This window comes from Mus caroli, unplaced genomic scaffold (assembly GCF_978045245.1).
Source record: "Mus caroli unplaced genomic scaffold, Mus_caroli_1 scaffold_11, whole genome shotgun sequence".
NCBI classification, from domain to species: domain Eukaryota; kingdom Metazoa; phylum Chordata; class Mammalia; order Rodentia; family Muridae; genus Mus; species Mus caroli.
The window spans coordinates 121,147,251-121,172,632 of NW_028227266.1; the positions used below are offsets into that span (position 1 = coordinate 121,147,251).

The 25,382-nt window shown below is 44.4% G+C and overlaps 1 protein-coding gene across 4 annotated transcripts in view; it reads right to left on the minus strand.

The window, feature by feature from the left end:
• Ano10 (anoctamin 10) overlaps positions 1-25,382 on the minus strand; it is a 173,635-nt gene that overhangs the window by 60,036 nt on the left and 88,217 nt on the right. The window lies entirely within an intron of this gene.

Genomic DNA, 25,382 nt, shown 5'->3' on the forward strand with positions numbered 1-25,382 from the left:
CACACAGAGCCTCGTGAACTTTTGACTGATTTCATTTTGGGGGATTATTGCTTTAAGTCATATGAGAGAGACAGTTAAAACAGAGTTAGTCCAACACAGTAACGGAGTGCAACACACACACAAAGACAAGTGCCACCATGCCTCCAGCAGAAGCCACTCACACATCCTGCTGTCTAGCTGCTCACTGCAGCTCCCCAGCTAGAGAGAAAAGTAAAGAGATCATAGGGCAATGTGCATCACTGACTCACCCGGTGGTGCGAAACGTCACCAAGTGTCTTTAATGGAGTCCTGCCTCTAGGAGACACCTCCTGCTAAGCTGTACAGTGGAGTGTTATCAATTCTCCCTTATGGAACTGATGTTGGTCTGACATCTGACACCCATATCTGCCTGATAATCACCTTTACTTCATAAAGCCAAATATCTATGTCCCTCAAGGTATACCTCATACCTGCTCACGTCTTACTCTCCCAGCCAAGTATGAAGCAGGTCCAGGTGGTGTGGCCATAGACACAGCTGATTCTCAGAGCACATGGGCAGGGATGCTCTGTTCTCTTTGCAGCTGACTTGGCTGCAGCCTGGCTGTGTATCTTCCGTATGACCCAGAACCACAGTGATGCCAACACTGAGAACAGTATATCTCCCATTCTGAGAAACTGTCAGCAGAGGGGGTACTGCTAACACATGTGGCACCTCATCATCATTTGGGGGAAGGTAGGGAAAATGGGAAAGGCTATGTTTGGACTAGATCTTGAAGGATAGGGAGGGGAGTCCTCAACGAGGTCCTCTGATAAGCAAAAATTAGGTGGGAGAGAATTTCCAAAGATACCTAGACAGGAGATAGAAAGCATGGTGGTGCCATGCAAGGTCTGCATGCTGCAAGGAAGCTAGCAAGCAAGAGGCAGACGTGAGGCAAAGGCAGGACCCACGAGCAGTTAACCTGAAGCAGCAGTGGCAGGTTGGAAAGAAACAATCCCCAAAGAGATGGGGAAATGTCAAGCATGTGTGTGGTTTCAAAGTGCACAGCAGTAAAAACCACATCCAAGCAGGGGCAGGAAAGGCCTGCCTACCTCTCCTCCAGGGTGGTGGGGTCTGTGAAGGGACAGCAGGCCAGAGCACACAGACACACCTGTGCACACCTACCTGCTATAATCACACCAAGTTTATGTCCAGCGAAGGAATCAACTACCTGATTAGTTTTTCTAGTGTCCAATCCAGTTTTTAAAAATGTTTTCTTCTAAAGATCAAACATTCCATAGGAGCAATCCTGCTCAATGTTAAGGTCACGTAAGTATGATCAATACTCAAGTTTGAAACTCAGAGCAGCTTCCTGCGTCAACACTAGTTCAGGTTGACTGTGCAGTGACATTCCTCAGATGGTGAATGAAGGACACATTTACAAATGTTCAGTCCACTGTGGCCCCGATAGGGCTACAGACTGAATGGGTTCTTTGGTGAAGTCCCAGCTCCCAGGGTGACTGTGTATGAAGACAGGGACATACAGTAACTAAGGCGATTGATTCCATTCACAGCAGTGTGTTCCTGATTCCAGATCCACAGCTAGTGAACGGGCATCACGAAGCTCATGCACTCAGTGTGGACTGAGACCTGCCTGCTGTACCAGCACCTGCATCCTGGACTTCCAGTCCCTGGAATGGTAGGTGGATAACTTCCTGTTGGTTAAGTCCCTGGGCAGCAGTGTGTCACTCACCGCACCAGCTGACTGCCACCCAAGCTGGCCAAAATCAGGAGGCCATGAGCCAGTGTGTTTACAGCACAGCAGCACCAGACTTCAGAAGCTTCACCATGCTTATCTCAAAGCACTGAAAACACACACTGAAAGCACACGCTGAAAGCACACGCTGAAAACACACGATTGCCATACTTTTGAACCAGTCTGCAGGTTGCACCTGTGGCAAAGATGGCATGCAGTCCATGGGTGTCTGAGAAAAAAGTACTATTCAATATTGAACACAGAACTCCAAATTAAGATATTAATTTCAAACACAAGAGAGAAGATGCACACTGTGGGGCCGGGGCAACGGTCAGGGTCTGCTCTTATCCCATCATTAAAGAATCCGTCAAGATGACTCAGAGCACAGGGGCTGCAGAGTTAACAGCTTTGTTTATGGCATGTGTGGCTCTGTTTCCCTTCAGCCCCTCCATTAGGCTCAGTAACGACAGCCACGGGGCTCACAGCAATCGGATTACAAACTCACAACTGGGCAATTACTTCTCCATCAGTTGAGAATATCTGCTAAACTCATAAAACAGATTCTCTTAGGGCAGTAGGTCTCCACCTTCCTAATGCTGCAAACCACTAACACAGTTCCTCATTTTGTGGTGACCCCACCATAAAATTATTTTGTCACTACTTTATATCTGTAATTTTGCTACTGTTATGAATTGTAATATAAATACCTGACATGGAACACACACACACACACACACACACACACACACACAGGGGCCGCGACCCACAGGTTGAGAACCACTGCCTTAGATGTTGATGTGGTCAAACAAAGCCTTTTTGGTCATCCTGATGTGAGGGAAGGTCTGAAACTCAAGAACACCCAGGAAGAAAACAGACGTCTCCTCTGAAACTGGAGTTACAGGTGGTTGTCTGCCTCCATATGGGTGCTAGGAATTGAACCTGGGTCCTCTGGGAAAGTGGCCAAGGCTTTACAACACTGGGCCATCTCTCCAGCCCTGGAACTGTGTTCTTCATTTCACTCATGGTGTGTTGTTGGATGCCACAAAGAACCCTAGTTCCCTTTCCCAAGCTGTTCCCAGAGTCTGTAACCTTCCTGACATGTTGTTCATTCCATCTGCTTCTTACTGGATTGTTCTGGATGGGCCTGGTGCTGTTTGTATTTTGATGCCTATTCCACTCTCCTGGGAGGGGTTGTGTGGACAAGAATGAGACATACGTACTCAGGTGACTTCTTGTGAGCCAATAGGGAATCCCCTAATGAATAAAGGAGCCAATCACTGGGTGAGGAGGAGGGACTTCCAGGTTGGACTGAGGAAGAGAGGAAGCAGGAGAGAGTTAGGTTTTTTGGGACAGGGATAGCGTGAAGACAAGATGTAGCTACGAGTGTTTCCCGATTTCAATTGTGGATCAGTCAGGATTTGATACAGGAAGATTTAGATTTAATAAGGCTTACAAGATTAGGATTTTAGTTGTTGCGCCCAGCAATTGAATTACCATCTTTTCTGAACTAAGTTTGTGTTGTGTTTTCCTTCACACGGTGGCTTGTCTGGGTTCAAGAGAGAAAGGTTGCATTAAAGTGTGGGTTTGCCTGAGGTACACTGCAAAGGCTGTGGGAGATCTGAGGCATGGGGCTGACGTGTAGGAACTTAGCCAGCTGGGTGGAGATGTTTTGGGAGCTTCGGGCCAGAGAGTCTCTATGAGACAAGAACAGGTCAGCCATTGTCCGACAGTGTATGTCTGGCCAGGCCGCTGGGGCAGAGAGTTGCCGGCACGAGCTCAGAACATGCCGTTCAGTTTTTTAATACTTCCTGCAACACTGGATTACGTAGGGTCTTGTCTACAGAAGAGCATGTGTTCTGGCTGTCATTCAGTGGTACACGTCTTTAAAAAACACTGTGTTTGTCCTGTGTTCTTGACTGAATACCTCAGCTAGCCTTCCAGAACCTGCTCAAGTTTGAGTTTCCATCTTTTTCCCCTTCCTGATCTTAGGCAGTGTCCAGCCTTACACCACTGAGTATGTGACTTTAGCTGTAGGGGCACTTTTGCTGTTTTTGATAGAGAAATCTCTTTTTAGATTCCTAAAAGCAGTCTTGTTGTGGTGAAGGGGTAGGAGCAGTGAGAGCTGAGGCCCTTCCCAAATCTATTCTGGTTTGCTGTCAGGATCAATAGGGCAGACGCTCACAGAGCGTAGGTTCAATGGTTTGCTGTCAGGATCAATAGGGCAGACGCTCACAGAGCGTAAGTTCCAGCCTTAGTTTTTCTTTTCTTTTCCTTTTTTTTTTTTTTTTTTTTTTTTTTTGAGACAGGATTTTTTGAGACAGGGTTTCTCTGTATAGCTCTGGCTGTCCTGGAACTCACTTTGTAGACCAGGCTGGCCTCAAACTCAGAAATCCACCTGCCTCTGCCTCCCAAGGGCTGGGATTAAAGGTATGCACCACCACTGACCGGCCTTGACTTAGCTTTTCTAGGAACTATTTCTTCCAGATCAAGGTCTCCTGGTTGTACATGACTTCAGCATGATCTCCCCACCAGGAACAATTTATTATTCTATTTGTTTTATGACAGAATTATTGCTCTGGTTTGAGAGAGACAGGCAGTGTACACACTTACACATCCACCCAGGGATATTAAACAGTCAGGAAAGTCGGTGCATAGAGGACTGACTATAATGAGTACCAACAGAGTTTCTGCAGTCAGAGACGATGGACATACAGACAATAAAATCCTCTCTCCCATTTGAGATTCATGCTCAGAATTAGCACTCATTTCTGTCCTGTTTACGTCTCTATATTTTATTAGTCTCACTCAGTAACCATCACTTTTGACAACTTCTTCACTAGACTTAAAGTCATCGTATGTATGACTATTTTGGGACACAACACCTCTGGGGAGCACTGCCACTCGCTGCCCGCCATGAACAGCACTCATCACAGAGCAGAGAAAGGTAATGAATTAACCAGCCAGAGGAAAATCTACTCAGAGCATCTTGAATAATTCCAACAAGTGCTAAATGAAAAAACATAGAAAGGAAACAGAGGCTTTGGGAAAATGTCTGTCAGACAAATGCGTCCAGTCAAACTTCATCAAGCTCAATATCCACAACATGTAAGCATGCATATATGCATGCATATATATGTAAGTATGAATATATATATACATTCATACACATATCCATATATATCCATATATATATGTGTGTGTGTATATCCATATATATGGATGCATGTCATGTATGTTGTATCTACCTACCTACCTATCTACACATGCTGTACTTCAATTTAAAACAATTTGAATATTTATTTAGATTACCCCATAGACATTACAAAATACAGCAACTGCATTGTTTTCTGAGCTTCCTTTTAAGTACTAATAGAGATTCTTGTGTTCTCTCTGGCTCTAAAATAAATTCTGATATTTTACTTCAACAATATGAATAATATATTTCTAAGAGAAACATACAAATGCATGCATCCCTATACAGTGAATACATAGTCACCAACACAAGCACAATACACACATGTATGCACATATGCATGTATGTATGCACACTCAATACTGCTCTTTAGTGGCTTAGAGCACATAGACACAGGATTTAAATCACAGACTTATGGACAAGTCTGTGTGGTGAATTTTGCAAGAAAGTTTTTACATTTGTCAATGACTGTATATTTATAAAAATTTAATTTCAGAATTTCCTTTATCCATTTAAATTACTGCGCCATGTCTGGCATGTGCTCTCTGGATAATATATCAAGAGTTACTATAACATTACTATGACATTAACCAGAACAGATTTTGAGGAGACCTAGTTATAAAACACAGTGAGAGTAATTCATATAATATTAAAAATATCATAAACCAACAGAAAATGAAACACTTTTCTTAGGTTATCAGTGAATATATTATGTTGAAATCAAAATTGTCCAAAACCACCAAAATAAATGCATTTTTCCAGACATGAAAATATTGTCCCAGAGCTCTGGACTGTAGTGCGATAATAGAGCCGACCACATGACTCCTAGTACAGTCTCTAAAGACAAAAATCTCAAAAACCAACAACCAGACCCACAGTGGAAGGCTGATGAGACGGCCCCAACCTCTGCCCTGCACACAATTAAGAGACACGATGGCCTTGAACTTTGGCACCATGGAGAAAGGCAATCAATGCCCAAACCCAGCAGGAACAGCCTTGGGCCTACATTTGAATGGGAACTCAAATCTGACATCAACAGTTGTAGTGTAGGAGTAAGGGTACCTCAAGAAATCATCCCCAGTGAGGGCCACTGGAAAACCATGTGACACAGCCTCCTGGAGGCCGAGTGTTTGGAGCCACATGGAACTGAGACTTGTACACGCAGCACTCTCTCTCTCTCTCTTTCTCTTTCTCTCTCTCTCTCTCTCTCTCTCTCACATACACACACACACACACACAAACACATGTCTGTAGTCACAATATAGGCATTCTAACTTATGATTATACCCACCATATTCCAGTATTTTGAAGAAAAAAACAAGATGACAGATTCCCAAGAACCAACATCTACAGCAAACTAAATCCCTACATTGAACAAGCTGTTTCTTTTTTTATAACATGATTTATTCATTTATTTAATGTATATGAGTATACTATTGCTCTCTTCAGACACACCAGAAGAGGGCATCAGACCCCATTGCAGATGGTTGTGAGCCACCATGTGGTTGCTGGGACTTGAACTCAGGACCTCTGGATGAGCAGTCAGTGCTCTTAACCACTGAACTATCTCTTCAGCCTTTACATTAATATTTTAAAATAAGAAATGAAAGCTACTGTATATTTCTGCTTTCTAATTTGTATAAATATATATAGCAGGTCTCAAAAATAAAAATATAACGTGTGATCTCACAATTTTGTCGTTTCCATGGTAATTCAAACATAACGAAGGAGTCGACAGCTGTCCAAGTCTGGTGATGTTTCACCCAGTAAACAGAAATGTTCCCAAGAGTCACCATGAATGTGGCCCTGTCCATACCTTGTCAATTTGTTGCCTGCCCCAAGACACCTGTGCCTTGGCAACAAGGACAGGAATGGCATCATGATCAGATGAGGTCAGAGTGCCAGAGCTGCGCCCAATTTCAGCACAGATCAGCAGACCCTAGAAGGAAAAAACTCAGCTGCTTCTACTTGCCCTCATTCTTTTTTTTTTTTTTTTTTTAACATGTTTGGCTATTTTTTTTTTTACAGTCACATTGATTTAATTCTCCCATATTTACATAATTCTCCAAAGACCTTTGGGGAAAGGAAAAGACATATCATGTTAAGTGGTAAAAAGCATCAGAAATATTGCTATTCAAAATAATAAACTCTCTTACACTTGAAAAAAATAAAGTATGTCTTATTCACAGAAATTTGATCATCTGATCAATCTGTGATATTCTACTACAGTTTTTTATTTAATATAATCAAGTTCATAAATTCCCTTAACTCATCAATAGGCGCAAATTTAGTGCATTCAGGACAATAGGAGTCCCGCCCCATAATTACCAAGTTAAAAATAATGAAGTAGGCTTATGAAAAGCCTTTTACACCCAATGCTGCTCATGTCTAAGAGTTTCCCAAGCAATTCAGTTGTGTTTCTCCTTTCTCCCTTAATGGTTTACTTTTGACAGACCAACAGGAAGACTCTGATCCATCGAGCAATTTCATGGCTGTTCTCGGAGGCCAGCAAACTTCAGTCCTTGATACCTAGGTTCCTTGACACCTGGACGTCCAATGATGCCTGGGATTACTAAAAGAGTGAATGCCTTCCAGGCTTTGCCTCGGACCTCTGGAATTTATATAATTCTTTTTTTTTAATTTTTAATATTTTTATTACATATTTTCCTCAATTACATTTCCAATGTTATCCCAAAAGTCCCCCATAGCGCCCCCCACTTCCCTACCCACCCATTCCCATTCTTTTGGCCCTGGCATTCCCCTATATTGGGGCATATAAAGTTTACTTGCCCTCATTCTAACACAAGCATTTAAACTTCAAATTCTACCCAGGAGTTAGAAAACTTAGTAACCATCACTGCCTTGCCATTCTCACCAAGTATAGAACTGAACTTACATTTAGTGTGAGAAGACAGGTGATATGCACCAGGAGAGAGAGTAGATGGAAGGAAAGACCTATTCCTGAGCAATCTCTGAGCCAGTGGGCAGCCGAACAGTGGAGCTCCTGTGAGCTCATCCTGTCTCTTGGTGACGCACGCTCCACACTCTATGTGCTGTGTCCTGCGTGCCTCCATCCCACTGGATATGTACTCTCTGCACTCCATCTACATGGCCTGTGGCAAGGTCAGGGCCAGAACCCAAAGCAGCTCAATATGCCTTTGCTCATTCCCAGGCCAAGTTATCATCAAAGGCCTGAGAAGAACAGAGCAAGATGGAGGGCTATGACAGCAACTGTCACGTTGCAGCTGGCTAGTTCATATAAGAAAAGAATATCTCAATTATTGAAGGAAATAAAGAAGGGAGCTTGGGCAAGGTGGGAGGTAAGTCCAGCAGGGAGGGAGTGTGGGTAGGGATAAAAGCTGGAAAGCCAGGCAGATCAAAGAATCACCGCCCTCTGCCTGAGGGTCAGAGTGTAGGTCACTGCCTAGTTACTTCATCTTGAAGCTTAAAGTTTCAAAAGCTCAGGCCGGGCAGGGGTGGTGGCACACACCTTTAATCCCAGCACTTGGGAGGCAGAGGCAGGTGGATTTCTGAGTCCGAGGCCAGCCTGGTCTACAAAGTGAGTTCCAGGACAGCCAGGGCTACAGAGAAACCCTGTCTCGAAAAACCAAAAAAAAAAAAAAAAAGTTCCAAGAGCTCATTAATGCAACACTTTTGCTGAGTTGTACTGGGAAACAACAACAAAAACAAAAAACAAAAAATAAAACAAAACAAAGCAAAACCCAACATGATTCTCCATCCAAAGCTGCTAGTCTTAGGACAGTTCTAAAGGGCTTGTTCTTATTTTTTAACCTAATAAATCCACAAGTAGATGTTCCCCTGGCTCTGGCCTCAGCCCAATCCCAGAGCTGGTGAAAGCAAGGCAGAATGTCTGTTGTTATCCACAAGCAGTTTTCAGTTTTCCGATCTTGTCAAACTGTCGGTGCCACTGGCCCAGACTTGAGACAGCAGCTATGCTAATCACCTTCCTCAGCCTGTCAATCATTCATGGTACAAGAACTTCTTAGAAAAGGTTAGATCTGCTTTGTGCAACACCATAGGCTGTACCTTCTAAAGCTTAATAGCATCAGGTCAGCTGACATTGCATTCCTTTACATAAACACCCCTGAGACTGTCCGTGAAACTCTCATCTCTACTGGACAATCAAGTATAAAGCAAATGTGCCGCAGCCAGCTTGGCGACCACTGTGATTAGCTGTGCTTGCTATCTGCACTTTACCCACAGAAGCACTGACAGGGAGCCAGGCATACAGGCTGTGTAGCAGGGACTCCGTGGCTGGTACACTAATGCATGACCTTGAGCCTTCTGAATTCTGAGTCATGTGACTGCATTACTATTCAAAGATGACACACATGGATTAAAGGAAAGCACACTTCTCTCTGGAAATGCCTCTCTAGTTTCCATATGCTTTTGACTAACATCAAAATGAAATGGTGTCAAAAGACAGATACCAATAAAGCTTCCTACTGGTAACCACATGAAAATACAGAGGCTGAGAGCTGGCTCAGTGGGTAAAGTATCCACTGTGCAAGTGTGTGGATGTGAGTTCAAATCCCCGCAGCACCCCTAAGGACAGATGTGGGAGTACACATCTGTAATCCCCGAATCCTATCAGCAGATACAGGTCAGCTAGCGAGTGGATCAGCAAACCTGGGTGGGGTACACAGCAGCAAACAAGAGTGTCTCAAATGAGGAGGAAGGTGAGGAGTGTCACTTGTGACTGTCTGACAGCCACACATGTGCTATGCCAATGCATGTGCCTCACACACATGCATGTGCACTCTCACACGGATTCCCCTGGAGGAGCACAGTTTCTCTAAAAACCTTGACTAAGATGTGTGTAATTCAGGAGCGCTGAGGAGGAATGTCTAGGATCTGCCCTTCCTCTCAGGGGATAAAATGACCAACTAACACCTTCTGTTATTCTCACTTGTGAATTTGTACACATGCTTGAGTGCTTCTGTGTGTGTGCGTGTGTGCGTGTGTGTAGTGTATGTAAGTATGTGTGTGAGTGTGAGACAGAGAGACAGAGAGGCAGAGGACAGAAGCACTGAAAGAAGAGGCACCCAATTTGGGCAGGATGAATATTACAGCCGTCTCAAGGGAACTCTAACACATGGGGATGTGACTCTAACAGGGATGTGAGCACTCTGTCACACATCTTACTGAGCACGCACTCAGCGTGGGGTGGCACCTGGCTGTTCTTTCTTTCTGTTCCCTTTCTATGGCTGGTTAGCACTGAACATCCACAAAACTACTCTCCCTGCTCCCATCTCACCCTGACTGTGAACCCCTTCAGGAAGTTCCTCGCACTGGTAGCCACATCATAGACTTCATTATCAGCACAGATGGTACCAATTAGCTTCTGCGTGAGGCTTTGATATGGAAAGAGCAAGGGAAGCCTGTGTGGTCACCCAGGCATGAGTGCCCGTGGCTTAGGGACAGCAGTGTCTTTATCTTTTGCAGCTCATCATCCACCTGTGCTCAATCTGTCAGAGGCAGTCTTGACTTTCAGGCTCAGCTTGAGCCCAACTTACAACACACACACACACACACACACACACACACACACACGCAAGTATGTTATACTCACACAAAGGCACACACACCTTCATTTGAAGCATTCATTTTTTTTCTTTTACCCAATATATGTAAAACGAAAAACTCAGACCCTTTGCCCCTCTTGGCACTTAACAATGTTAGAAAGCTGTAATTTATCTTTACAACTCTGAATGCCCGTCCCTGGGAAAGTGTTTATTAGCCAGGGACAGATACAGGCAGCTGCATTTTACATATAATGCCACTCTACTAACTTCTGGTCCTGTCTGCATCATGGCACCTTGGGGTCCACAAAAGAAGCCAAAGCCCCTCTGAAGCAATCGATCTGCTGAAGGAACAGAGTGACAGAGGCTCAGCAAAGCAAAGCAAATCCAACATGGTGAAGTAACAGAAACATCATGAGCCCCTGAGGCAGTGCCTGACCAGACCCCAACCAACATCTTAAACACTGAAAGAACATTTAAACCAAGATAAAACCTCAAAAAATGAGCCCTGCAATGGTCACTCTGAAGTGCTGCCACCTCCTGAAGAGGGAAGAACCAGGGTTGTCTCTCCTCTAGAACAGACCCTCAGCCAGGGTTGTCTCTCCTCTAGAACAGACCCTCAGCCAGGGTTGTCTCTCCTCTAGAACAGACCCTCAGCCAGGGTTGTCTCTCCTCTAGAACAGACCCTCAGCCAGGGTTGTCTCTCCTCTAGAACAGACCCTCAGCCAGGGTTGTCTCTCCTCTAGAACAGACCCTCAGCCAGGGTTGTCTCTCCTCTAGAACAGACCCTCAGCCAGGGTTGTCTCTCCTCTAGAACAGACCCTCAGCCAGGGTTGTCTCTCCTCTAGAACAGACCCTCAGCCAGGGTTGTGATGAGATCTCCTGGTTGCATGAGGGCAGAGGCTGAACAGGAAATCACTGTTCTGCAGAGCATTCCTGTATCACTGGTTACTCCAGCAGCTCTGCAGCGCTGCAGGAACACATGGGTGGCAGGTGCCATGAGCTGGGATCACAGACTCGGAGCTGCCTGCCAAAGAATGCAGCAAAGGGAAGCAGACAGACCTGGGGAGCGGTGGAAGGTGGGAGCTATCCTTATGTAAACAAGGAGACTCAGCAGGAGCTGCTGAGGTTCTCCCGTAGCTGAGAGCAAGAGCACAAGGAGAGAGGGAGGGAGGAAGGGAGAGAGGAAGAGGGGGAAAGGGAGAAAGGGAGGGAGGGAGAGAGGGGAAGGGAAGGAGAGGAGGGAAGGGAAGGGAGGGAAGAAGGGAGGGAGGGGGAGAAAGAACTGCCCAGAGAAGGCTGAGAAGAGGCAGTGACTGGTGGGCGTCCTCAGAGCTAGACCACCCTGCTCTCCACAGTGTATGATTCCCTGAGGGTCCACCCTGCTCTCCTGCTTCACAGCAGGACTCTCTGGGCTGTGAGATTCCCAGTGCTTACATTCTTACCCCACCTTGGTATATTTTCTGAAACCATGCTACTGTGAATAAAAAAATATCACTTCCAAAGTGAGGGGCTTGCCTTTGCCTATATTTTAGGGCAAGAAATATGTTAACCACCATAATACCTTAAAAATGCAAAATAATCTAAAAAATTGTCATCAAAATGTTACTTTAAAAAAGTGTGCACTAACCATAAATGTCGAGAGGTCTCTGGGTTGTCAACAAAACAAACATCTGCCATTCACACACAGACTAAAGGCCAACCCTCAAGACAGCAGTCCCCAGGAAGCCCATTCAGATGACACAAGGACACAAGCAATGCTTCAGATTCTGCATTGTGGGGTACATGCATGAGGAAGTGTCTTGTTGAGTCTGGAGTGCAGCTCATCATGCAGGGAAGCCATGGCAGAAGGAGGGGGCGCTGGCAGCTGAAGGAATGCAGCTGCTCAGTGGCTGCCTCCTTTCCCCTTTTTATTCAGGCTGGGACCCTAGCCCTCCATGGCGCCACCCACACTGGGGGCGGGTGTGTGTGTGTGAGTGTGTCCTCCTTCAATTGTACCTTTCTGGACACAGAGGTGATTCTAAATCCCAGCTGGATAGCAGTCAACACTAACCATTACAACCCCCATGGTGGTGGCTGGAAATCTGAGGCTTCAAGAGTAAAACCTTGACAGACTCTTGGCAGCAGTGTGAAGCCATAGGAGAGTGTGCCCAGGTTTTTATGACTTCCCTCTCATCACTTTAACTGTCATTTCCTTATCCTGTCTGACGGCAGTCTGTCTTTGTGGAGTCCTTCCAAAGGTTCTCACTGCAGTGACAGCTCTACTTTACCCAAAGGTTCTCACTGCGGCGATGGCTCTTCTACTTTAGCACATGCTTTCATCAGTTTTCATTTCATTTCATTAAATTATATCAATTAAAGTAACAAGAATGCCATGCAAAACCAAATATGTTTTGGTGGTGGTATCTCTCTTCATAAGCATTTAGCAAGCAGACTCTGTCCCCAGACCCTACATCCCATCTATATCTAGAAGCTGGGAGAGCTGCTATACCAGCACCCTCTGGCGGGCACAGGGATCAGCGCCATCTAGGGATGAGGTTAGAGAAAGGCCTCCTGCCACACTGGAATTTCTCAGGCAGTTCTGCAGATGCTTCCAAACTAGGATCATATCTTCTTAATATCTGGTATGTTTTAAGCATAAAATAAATATGCATCTGATGGAAGAACCCACCCTGCCTGCCTTTAAGCCAACCACAGAACACAGAGCAACATTTTAACTGGATAAAAAACTGAAGATGGGGGCAGCCCAGAATAAGACTAGAAAACATAAAAAATGACCAGCAAGGATAAACAAACAGAAGTAGGAAGACGGGCTGGGTGTGGTGACTCACACCTGTGGGCTAGCTCACAACCCTGTCTCAAAACCAAAGCACAAATGTTGGGGAAAAATCTAGCTCATGATTCCATCCAAAAGGACGCAAATAGAAGAGCTAGAACCCAACACATGCAAAACAAAAACCAAAAACAAACAAACAACAACAACAATCCCCTGGGAAGTGGAAACCATGAACAGTTGACTGTTGGCTCTTCCTGGTCAAGCTTGCAATTAAATTATCAGAATTTAATAAAGCCAACCACAATTATTTGTATTTCTGAAAAGAACAGTGTCAGCTGACAAATACCAAGTACTAATCTTTCTGCAGGTACTTCAATTTATCGCATCAAGCAGAGGTGTCCAAGGGCTGTCCAGTGCGGGTGCTGGGAGCTGAACTTGGGTCCTCTGCAATAGTGATGTGATCTTAACCTCTGAGCCATCTCTCCAGCTCCCACTAAACATGTTCTAAATTTACAGTGTATTCTTACAAATAATAGAATTTTAAGATTTTTGCCTAGAGGTTGTCTTAATATTCTTCCAAAAAGTACAGTCAGCAAGCTTACCAATTACCACTCTGAAATTCTTTCTCAGATAACTATCACAAAGAACATGGAGGGAGGAAAAAACCCTGTGATTTATTTGCCCTTGTACAAATTCTTAGTAAGAGCTGTTTCATCACTAGAAACCATTCATGAGGTGACTTGGCACACACCTGTCAGCCCCTGGGGATCTTTGGCCCTTGAGCAGGTCTGGGGAGCTCCATCTTGGAGAGGAAACAATGGAGATTAAACAGTTGTGTGAGCGTCCTGCTAGCTGCACAAAGGGCACCAGGTGTCCTACAGTAGAACAGGAACCAGGGCAGGTGGAAGGCAAAGGGGAAACCACTGAGAGTCTTTCCCATCACAGAGGACAGACATGATTAGAATATCATCCTGGGAGCAGACAGTGTGGATGCACCATCACTTCTGTGGGGCTGTTAACACGCCTGAGGTGAAGGGGTTGAGGGAGCAGGGCTTTGCTTTGGCTCATGGTTTAGAGGGTTTAGTTAATGGCTGCCTCACTCCGTTTGCTTGGGCAGAACAGCCTGGCAGCAGGAACATGAGGTAGAAGCTACTCTCTACTTCTTGGTGAACAGGAAGCAGAGAGAAAGGTCACACAGGAAGAAACCAGAACAACCTATCACGTGACTCCAGGAACCTATCTGCACTCAATTGGCCTCATCTCCAACCTTTCACCACTGCCCAGTAATGCCATTACATTGCAAACCTACTGTTTACAGCAGGGCCCTCCTAATCCCATGTCTGGAGACACCCTCACAGACACACCCAGGAGTGTGTGTCACTAAATCCAGTCAGTAAAGTTACTGTGCGTTACTGTGGGGCAAAAAGAGACAGCCAGAACACAGCAAGCCTAGTGGGGACTGGTTGTAAGTACCCAGGTGAGAACTGCTAAACTGCATACTATAGTCAGAAATCTGGAAATTGGGGTTCTTTAAAAACAACAGAAAGATTGTAAGGATATGTTTTTGTTTTAATCCTAGGTCTGGGGATATGGGGTTTCTTCATAGCAGTTGACTATGATTTGCCTCAGGCTCTAGCAGAGGCGTGATTCTGCCAGCTGCATCCCATCGGGTGCAATGCTTGGAATTCTGGGAATTTCTCAGAGGGTATATAAATGCTAGGGTCCAGAGAGCCGGGGTGGGTTGCTGATTGTTTGTTTGTGGGTGGTTGCAGTTTGTTAAGTAGCCTTCCACAAAAAAGAAAGAAGAAAAAAGGAGAGGGGAAGAGAAGGAGGACGGGAAATAATTAGATAACCTTACTGCGAAGTTCTAACTTGCGCCAAGAAACTCGATGCCCCTCATCAGCAAAACGTAGTCTAATGATAACATAGTTCCCCTTTCAGACCCCTGACTATTCAAGTACCTCTTTCCTTTCCTCCCTATCCTTTTTTTTTTTCCTCTCTTCTCTAGTGTTTAGGGTTGATGGAATGGAAAACGGGCAGAGAAGGGTGGACGAATGAACCCATAAAGTAGCAGAGAACAGCTACAGCACACTTAGTGATGTAATGTTTGACATGAGACTGACACGTGACTGACACTCTGCAGAGCACAGATGAGAAACAGCAGGACCCTGGCTCCAGCCAATACTGAGGGCCTGGACAGAGTCAGAACCAGCAACAAGGAGGGGTGAGTGGGGGCAGGGAAGGTTGGACTGAGGTTTGGAAGCAAACCCAGCAGGGAAGAAGAAGAAAGGGGAGCAAGAAACTAATATGAGAGCAAACTGTGACACAGTCAACCATCAAGACGTGAGGCTGGGGAGACACGCCATGGCCAGCACAGGCACACGCACTAATGCTGAAAGGAGAAATTCACAGAGCTCAGAGAAGGGAACCTGAGGTGCTCACTCAGCTACACTCTGACTCGGACATCTCTGCTGTGATGACCTGGTGAAGAACTGATGGTGACAGGGCTGGCACTGCTGTCACACCAGTCAGATCACACCCGTCTCCTGTCACAAGGACTCTGTGCTCACTCTCTCACACAAGCAGTCCCCCTCGGATCTCACCGTTACAGGTGGCAGCAAGCCCTGCTAACTCCAAACACTTGTCTCTGCAGGGCAGGCTGACACACCTCAATCCCGCTGAGGACAGGGTGGGTGCTCTAAGTGGTGGCTCAGTGACAGACTCCACAGTAACCACAGGACAGACACAGCAATCCATCATTGTGGCCCACCCTACTCTAGAGAGGGGGCAACACATTCAACAAAAGAGTTAAAGTAAGTAAATCCTGAACAGCTGTCTTCAGTGAGCTGACAATTTTATGACTGAAACTAGGAAAAACCCATCCTCTCTTAGCGTACTACATAGATGACCCGCAGTTCCGTTTCTAACCAGTAGGGGGCGAGTGCATCCTATAACTTACTTCTCCCATACCCACAAGAAACTGCTTTAAAAAAGTATTTTTCAAACTAGTAATTAAGCATGAACAGAGACAATGGATTCACTAGTCACTAGAACCTAAAATGCAGTCAATCTCCCAGTGAACTGTCGGCTCACTTTTGCCTTTACAGTGTTAGCATTCAGAGGGCTAGCATTTAGAGGTTAAATGGTTAGCATTTGGCATATCGGACTGATAGAACTGATACACAAGATAACGGGACATCATTCCACACAGGATTTGGACTGTGTGGCCCACTGCTGTCTCCACTGGTACTGTGATTCTGCACTTACAAGTGTGGCCCTCGGCTGGAAACAACATCAGAGACAAAAGGATGTCTCAGGCGTGAGGTGGCTTCTCAGGGGACTGTGGAACATGATCTGTGGGCTGATGTTCATGGTATTTCCAATAGCAAACTTTAACCCATAAAACGGTCACTATGTGCTCTCCCCTCATGCTCAGGTCTACTGTCCATCCCCAATAAATCTATTGCACAAAGCCGTGTCACGAGCCATGTCTCTAAGGGCAGCGCTAGGTGGCAGTAAGCACACAGACGCCACAGCAGCTTTCACTGTTGGCCCTGACGCGCTTGGAGGGTGCAGTGGATCCAACTCTAAAGAAATCCAAGCATCAGAAAGAAGCAGAAGTGTGGAAGTTATCTGGGGTTGGAGGTGTGAGGCCAGGAGACAAGTACAGCCGAGTTTATCACAGGGACTGTTTTCTAAAAGGTCTTTGCTCTGCAGCAAATCTTATCATATAAATACACTTAGATGTGAATGACTTGGAAGAGAAATGTAACATTTTAAATTGCTTCTTTATATCAATATGTTAAATTTTTATTTAAAACATAATTTATGTATTTTTTATAATTTGCTGTGGCTTTTTAGATGAGCAAGATTTTACTTAGAGACCATGAATAAATACATTAAAGTAAAACACGCTATTATCTGTGAAAAAGACATTTTCAAAAGCTAATAAAAGCCGATGGTGAAGCTCGCTTGTAATCCCAGCACCTAGACACAGAGGAAGGACAGTCAGGGTTCAGGGTATCCTCAGCTACACAGACACTTTGGGGACAGCCTGGGCTTCATGGCACCCTGTCTCCAAGAACCAAACAGCAACAAAAACCTCAGAAAATATTAAAACTACCTAGGCTCCAGGGGAAAACAGAGAATGATATAAATTAATGATTTTACTTTATAGAAAATGGATTACTTCCTTTCTTTAGAGTAGTTTGACCCAGTGGTGGTTCTTCGTTGAGTAGAACTGACAAGCAAAAGCTGTGCACAGCTGCGGGTCAGTGTGAATCACACACACATGACAGAGTGGTTGGCACGGCTGAGCTGACTCGCATTCATGTCGCTTAGCAGTTACCTTCTAACTCTGAACGGAATCTCAACATGACTTTATAAACTGACATGGCCACACAACCAACACCTAGGCTTTCTAATTTATTTCTAAATGCTCCATTTTTATTTATGGAGAGGCCATATGGCATGCAGCTATCTCAGTAGTGCTGCAGTAAAACTGGTTAACTTACTTTTTTTATTGCTGTAATGTTATATCTAACGTTTTTTCCAAGGTTGATTTTTGTACTGACACAGAAAAATACTTAAGTTACCAACCAGGGGGAGGGAACTCTCAGGTGTATGAGCACCAGCAACTGGAGCCTGGCAGTTTGCAGAGCTGCCCTGAGCCAAGGGTCACCCGAGCCAAGGCAGGAGCATCAGGCCCTGCATCCAATCAGAGGAGCATCCAACCCAGGGAAGCAGCAACATGGAGCCCACGAAAGCTCAGAGAAGGGAAGGTAGACACAGAGATGGCCACACTCACATCCTCCAGCTCGGACCGGTGCTGCTGTGCAGACAGAACGGCTGTCAAGCTTTCTGTGTCTCTCAGGACTCTCCTCCCTTCTGCTCTCTGTTAAGCACTCGCCAACCAAGAAACCACCTGGCAGCCAGGTCCACCTTTCTCGTGGCACTGAGGATCACAGTGGTTGGGAAAGCATCCTCCATGCAAACTGTCTTCCAGCGCCCAGCTGACCTCTTCTGTACCAAGGTGGTTTGAAGCCCATGCCCAAAGCCTGGGTAACTCTGGCCTCAGTTAAAAAAGAAACAAGCGGCAAAGCTGCACAGCATTTCTGGCATCACACAGGCTCCCATAGCCCCGCTGAGTGGCTTCTATAAGCCCAGGCAGCCTTCAGGTCTTTTCCTTACCCTCTCTTCAACAGGTAATAAACCTCGCAAATGGCTCTTCAAAATATGGTTCTATACCCGAAACTCAACACCAACATACTGGCACCCACCAGGGCCATCTTTCTTCCTTCCTGCTCAGTGGTGTCTAGAAATTATTCTCCTGAATGCACACTGTACCCATGGCATCCACAGTGAGCACATGCGCACACAGTGAACACACACACAATGAACATAAACACAGCACACACAGTGAACTCACACACAATGCACACACACAGTGAGCTAACATGCAGTTAGCACACACAGTGAGGTCACACAGTGAGCTCACAGCATAGGACAGAAGAAAGGGGACCATGGAGAAAAATCTCTTCAGCCTCCAAGTGGGACATTGAAAGCCACAACTTCACTTTCTTGGGTCAACCCTGACCCAGAGCTTTTGGGTGTGCTACTCTACAGTCTACTGTGGCCTCCCTTCCCCCCAGCCTGGAACCTGCCTGCTCAAGGGTGGAGCTACCGGCTCATTCGTCCTGCCACGCCCACTGCTGGAACCTGCCTTTGCTGCCTGGAGTCACGCACGTGTTCGTCCTGCTACTGGACCCTGAGTTACTTGGCGGGAAATTGGGTTCCCTCCCCCTTCCTTTATAAACTGAGTGTCTGGAATTAGTAAAATTGAGCCTAGATCAGAACTTGTTGTCCTGGCTCCATTCTTTTCTTCCGCCCTGTCTAGATTCCTCTCTTTTCAGCCTGAACTGCCATTTTCAGTTGAACCGTTCGTGTTGTGGACTGCGGGCAGGCCGCAACAGTTGGCGCCAGAACTGGGACCTGAAGAATGGCAGAGGGATGCTAAGAGAAACGACTGCTGTGTGGAGCTCCACAAGAAAGGAAAGGATCTTCGTATCGGAGGAGCATCGGAGCAACGGACAGGTACACATGCTAGCGCTAGCCTAAAAAATTTCAGTTTTGTAAAGTGTTGCTGAGGATGCGGTAGGATACGAATCAAGTTTGAAGCAGTGCTGACCCAACACTGTTTCTGTTTGGGGTCAGCAGTTCGTTAATCGGAACTAGATACGGAGACAGGCGGTGTGCCGCAGTTTTTTAGAAAACTGCTTAGGTGGAAGAAAGAAGGGTTCAAAATCATGGATCAGGCGGTTGTTTTTAGTTTTCAGGAGTTGCTTAAGGAAAAAGGAGTAAGGCTTGAAGTACAATTAGTAAGAAATTTTTTAGATAAGATAGATAGCTGTTGTCCATGGTTCAAAGAAGAAGAAACGATAGATTGTGGAACCTGGGAGAAAGTTGGTGAGGCCCTGAAGCGAGTTAGAGTTTGAGATTAAGCTTCAGAGGCTGAGTCTCTTAAGATATTTCTAGTTTAGATAATGATTAATGTGGTTCCTATCCTAAATAGTAAAATTTAAGATAAGATATAAAGCAATGCCTCTTTATTAAAGCGTTAAAGCTTGCTTTAATAGGTATTCATAGGTATTAATTGATATCCAAACTTCGTAATATGATAGTAATGCTTCTAATATTGATTTTAACAGTGATAAATTGTTTTAAACATAGGTTTTGCTTTCCCAAAGTTGTAGGTATTATCCTAACCTTGCACAAAAACTTAAAAATTATGGTTAAAACTGCCATTGTTCCATTGACTGCAGCTTGCAGTTTGATTGCAAATTTAAGATTAATGCTCAGATTAAATAGTATTTTACCTTTGAGTCAATACAGGGCTCTGGGCAGTCCCAGAGCGGCTTGTGGCCCTTTCTTTTGTTTTGCAAACAATGCCTAAAAAAGTTTTTCCCTGTGTTCAAGAAAATTTCTTTTTAACAGTGTTACAGATCTATTCAGATGTTTAAAATAATGCTTAAATTCAAAGATTTTTGCTTCTAGTAAACTGGTAATCACTAGAAAATTTTGCCTCTATGTATGGCTAATATAGCTTTACATTATGTAAGAAAAATGTTTATTGTTTCCGCTTCTTTACAAGAAGCCAAAAGTTTTAATCTTTCAGTATACATTGTTTCCTAAGTGGAAAGTATTTTATTAACTAATGCTTCTCAAGGGAAGTTTACCTTAAATCCTTGCTTGTCATTTTTCCAGTTTAGACTAGCTTCTAGCCTTTTAACTTTATGGCAATAGTACATCAGAGACTGTATATTCAGACTTAGTAAAATTAGTCATTTAATAGAGTCATAATGATTTTTCACTCTTCAGTGTGACCAGCCATTCTAACTCAATCTTAGACTGGTCTAATATTCAGTTCAATTATTAGAGATTCCTATATTCTAAATTACCTAGCAAAGTTAATTCAGAGCATTCCCTGGAATACACCCATTTTCATTATCAGGAAGAAATCTGGAAAATGGAGACTGTTACAAGATTTAAGAAAAGTTAATGAGACCATGGTACTTATGGGAACCTTACAACCGGGGCTCCCCTCCCCAGTGGCCATTCCTAAGGGATATTATAAGATTGTTATAGATTTGAAAGATTGTTTCTTTACCATCCCTTTGCATCCAAAGGATTGTGAGAGATTTGCTTTTAGTGTTCCTTCTGTAAATTTCAAGGAACCCATGAAAAGATATCAATGGACAGTCCTCCCGCAGGGGATGGCTAATAGTCCCACATTATGTCAAAGGTTTGTGGCGAAAGCAATACAACCTGTTAGACAACAATGGCCAAATATTTACATCGTTCATTTCACAGATGATGTCTTGATGGCGGGAAAGGACCCCCAAGAATTGCTTTTGTGTTATAAAGGTTTACAAAAAGCCCTAGCTGATAAGGGATTGCAAATTGCTTCTGAAAAGGTACAAACTCAGGATCCTTATAATTATTTGGGTTTTAGACTCACTGATCAAGCTGTTTTTCCCCAAAAGATCGTTATTCGTAGAGATAACTTAAAGACCTTAAATGATTTTCAAAAATTGTTAGGTGATATTAACTGGCTTCGCCCCTATTTAAAGCTTACTACAGGGGAGTTAAAACCTTTATTTGATATTCTTAAAGGGAGTTCTGATCCCACTTCCCCTAGATCCCTAACCTCAGGAGGATTGCTGGCCTTACAACTAGTGGAAAAGTCTATTGAAGAGCAATTCGTTACCTATATAGATTACTCCCTGCCGCTGCACCTGTTAATTTTTAATACGACTCATGTGCCTACGGGACTGCTATGGCAAAAATTTCCTATAATGTGGATACATTCTAGGATTTCTCCCAAACGTAATATCTTGCCATATCACGAAGCAGTGGCTCAGATGATTATCACTGGAAGAAGGCAGGCATTGACTTATTTCGGAAAAGAGCCAGATATCATTGTTCAGCCTTACAGCGTAAGTCAAGACACTTGGCTGAAACAGCATAGTACAGATTGGTTGCTTGCACAAATAGGGTTTAATGGAATTATAGACAACCACTACCCTCAAGATAGGTTAATAAAATTTTTAAATGTACATGATATGATATTTCCTAAGATGACTTCTTTACAGCCTTTAAATAATGCTCTATTGATTTTTACTGATGGCTCCTCTAAAGGGCGAGCTGGATATCTTATTAATGATCAACAGGTTATCGTAGAGACTCCTGGTCTCTCGGCTCAGCTAGCCGAATTAACAGCAGTGCTAAAGGTCTTTCAGTCTGTACATGAGGCTTTTAATATTTTTACTGACAGTTTATATGTTGCTCAATCAGTACCCTTATTAGAAACCTGTGGCACGTTTAACTTCAACACGCCATCAGGATCCTTATTTTCAGAATTGCAAAACATCATTCTTGCCCGGAAAAATCCGTTTTATATCGGCCACATACGGTCTCACTCTGGTCTTCCTGGGCCTCTGGCCGAGGGTAATGATCGCATTGACAGGGCTCTAATAGGAGAAGCTTTAGTTTCAAATCCTGTGGCTCTGGCCCAACGTGATCATGAAAGGTTTCACCTCTCTAGCCACACCCTAAGGCTCCGCCATAGGATCACTAAGGAGCAAGCAAGAATGATTGTAAAACAATGTCCTAAATGTATTACATTATCCCCAGTGCCACATCTAGGAGTCAATCCTAGAGGCCTTATGCCTAATCATATTTGGCAAATGGATATAACCCATTATGCTGAATTTGGAAAACTAAAATATATACATGTTTGCATTGATACCTGTTCAGGATTTCTCTTTGCTTCCCTGCATACAGGGGAGGCTTCAAAAAACGTAATTGATCATTGCCTACAAGCCTTTAATACCATGGGGTTGCCTAAGCTCATTAAGACAGATAACGGGCCATCTTATTCTAGTAAAAACTTTATTACATTCTGTAAAGAATTCGGTATCAAACATAAAACTGGAATTCCTTACAACCCCATGGGACAAGGAATAGTTGAACGTGCTCATAGCACCTTAAAAAATTGGCTTTTTAAAACAAAAGAGGGGCATCTATATCCCCCAAGGTCACCAAAGGCTCACCTTGCCTTTACCTTATTTGTCCTAAACTTTTTGCAAACTGACATTAAAGGTCAGTCTGCAGCGGAACGCCACTGGCACACAGTTACTTCTAATTCTTATGCATTGGTAAAATGGAAGGACGCCCTGACTAATAAATGGAAGGGTCCAGATCCAGTTCTAATCTGGGGAAGAGGCTTGGTTTGTGTTTTTTCACGAGATGAAGATGAAGCACGGTGGCTACCAGAGAGATTAATTCGTCAGGTAAACACAGATTCTGTCTCTTCTCCTAAGTATCATTCTAAAGACTAAAATTCCTCTTGTGCTGGGGGTGGAAGCTCTCAGAAAAACTGTTTTCCTCTGTTTCCCAATTCCCCTACAAGAGGCCGGAGATTAACTTTAGCTTTACAATTTGCATCTAAATAAAGTACCTTGACTTCTCCGAACAGAAAATTTACATTGCTACACTCTCATTGTTTAGAATTCTTCCTTCTCTCAAGCAGGTCAATCTACATTCTCCGGTTCTCCGCCCCTACGAGCAAACAGGTGGTACTGCTAATCTCCCTTCCAAGGACATCCCAGCATGTGGCTTTTCAGTCTAAGATAAGATCTAGATTTACCAGGAGAGCTAGGGAAGTAGAAATTTCATATATATTTACAAAGATTAGTTCTTATTTTGATAGATATAGGCTTAGTCCCTTAGCTGGCCTCTGGCTTTTCACCCTTGCTGTTACTGCAAGGTGTCCTTAGTTCCTCAGGCTACTGGGAATAACAGGGATGAAGAGGAAAGACTTTCAGCTCCTATTTTAACCAAAATTAATGGTGTTAATACTGACATAATTCTTATCTTGGCCTTGCTAAATCTGAGGTTGACAAGTCTCATATAGAGACCTCGCAATAACTCAAAATTGCGCTACTGATTCATAATCATATGAATACGGTATGGGTACCGCTTGGCGCAGGAGATTACTGCGGAGGGAAGGTCCAGTTTGACCGTTTCTGAGTTCCCTGTGCGACACACCTGATTTGAAGGAGGTTGGTATCTGACTCCAGCTAAAAACCAAAAATACTTAAGGCTCTGCCTCCCCTCCCCAAAAGATACCAAGAGCCACAGATGTGGGTTGTTATAACGCCCACGGGAGGAATCGGGTCAATGTCCACCCAAGTCAAGGTTAAAGGCCCACTCATCTACGGATGATAAAATCATTTGATCACCTCTGTTAAGCATTGCCTATTTAAACTTAATTAATAGGGGGGAGAGAGATTGGAGACCTTGCTGTTGTAAGGGCAAGCCCTTCACTGCCTCCCACCCAAAAAATAAAAAAGCCAATTGGCCTTGTACTAGGAGCCAGCCAGTCTTACCCCCTTCTCTCCCTGTTCCCCTGCCTGTCACCCAAAATTGCGGAGGATTATCAGCTCAGTGTTATTCTAAAATCGTTTAGTTAAACTCAGCCAGGGTTTCAACGCCCTACTTAAAATGTAAACAGGTAGCTACCTATTCAGCACTAATTAGCATTATAAAGTCAGAGCCTACAGCCCAGCGCTGCTATTCAGTCAGTGCTTTAAAGACAGTCTTAGCCAGATACAGTTTACCATTAGAAAAGTTAGGGAATCCCACGGAAACAAGTTTTTTCTTTAGCCCTAAAAAACTCAGGCAAAACTATTGAACATAGATAATTTTTCTGCCACAGGCCACCCCCTTTTTTATTTTTGTTTCGTTATCTAATGGGGGGAAATGTGGCCTCCCTTCCCCCCAGCCTGGAACCTGCCTGCTCAAGGGTGGAGCTACCGGCTCATTCGTCCTGCCACGCCCACTGCTGGAACCTGCCTTTGCTGCCTGGAGTCACACACATGTTCGTCCTGCTACTGGACCCTGAGTTATTTGGCGGGAAATTGGGTTCCCTCCCCCTTCCTTTATAAACTGAGTGTCTGGAATTAGTAAAATTGAGCCTAGATCAGAACTTGTTGTCCTGGCTCCATTCTTTTCTTCCGCCCCGTCTAGATTCCTCTCTTTTCAGCCTGAACTGCCATTTTCAGTTGAACCGTTCGTGTTGTGGACTGCGGGCAGGCCGCAACAGTCTACCAAGTTCTGTTTCTGTACATTTCCACAAGTATTACAGTTCCAACTAGTCACGAAAGGGCACAATGTTCTTTGGTGTCAAATATCACCAGCAGTGGAGGCAGCTCTGAAGATTTCTCGCTCATGTTTGGTCCCTGCTTTGTTTTCCAGACACAGTAGGGCCCCATTTTTCAAAATAATAAACAGAGATGTGAGACATGCAGCCAGAGTACCTGTGTCTTATGTGTAAGACCATGTGCCTTCCTACAAGTTACCACAGAGCCTGAGGGTGTCACAGTGCAGTGGACCAGGTGTAAAGCAAGAAGGGGCATTTCCCTAGAACAGGCAGAAAAGTACGCAGATGTCTATTCCAAACGAAGAGTTCAACAATGTCTGGAAAGGTCTCTTCCTGGGAGCTGGGCAGGGAGCAGCAGCGCACAGCCTACATTCTCTAGTCAGACATGTCTTCTTACCGCTCGGCACATGTGTTACTGCAGACAGAGCAGCAGCTC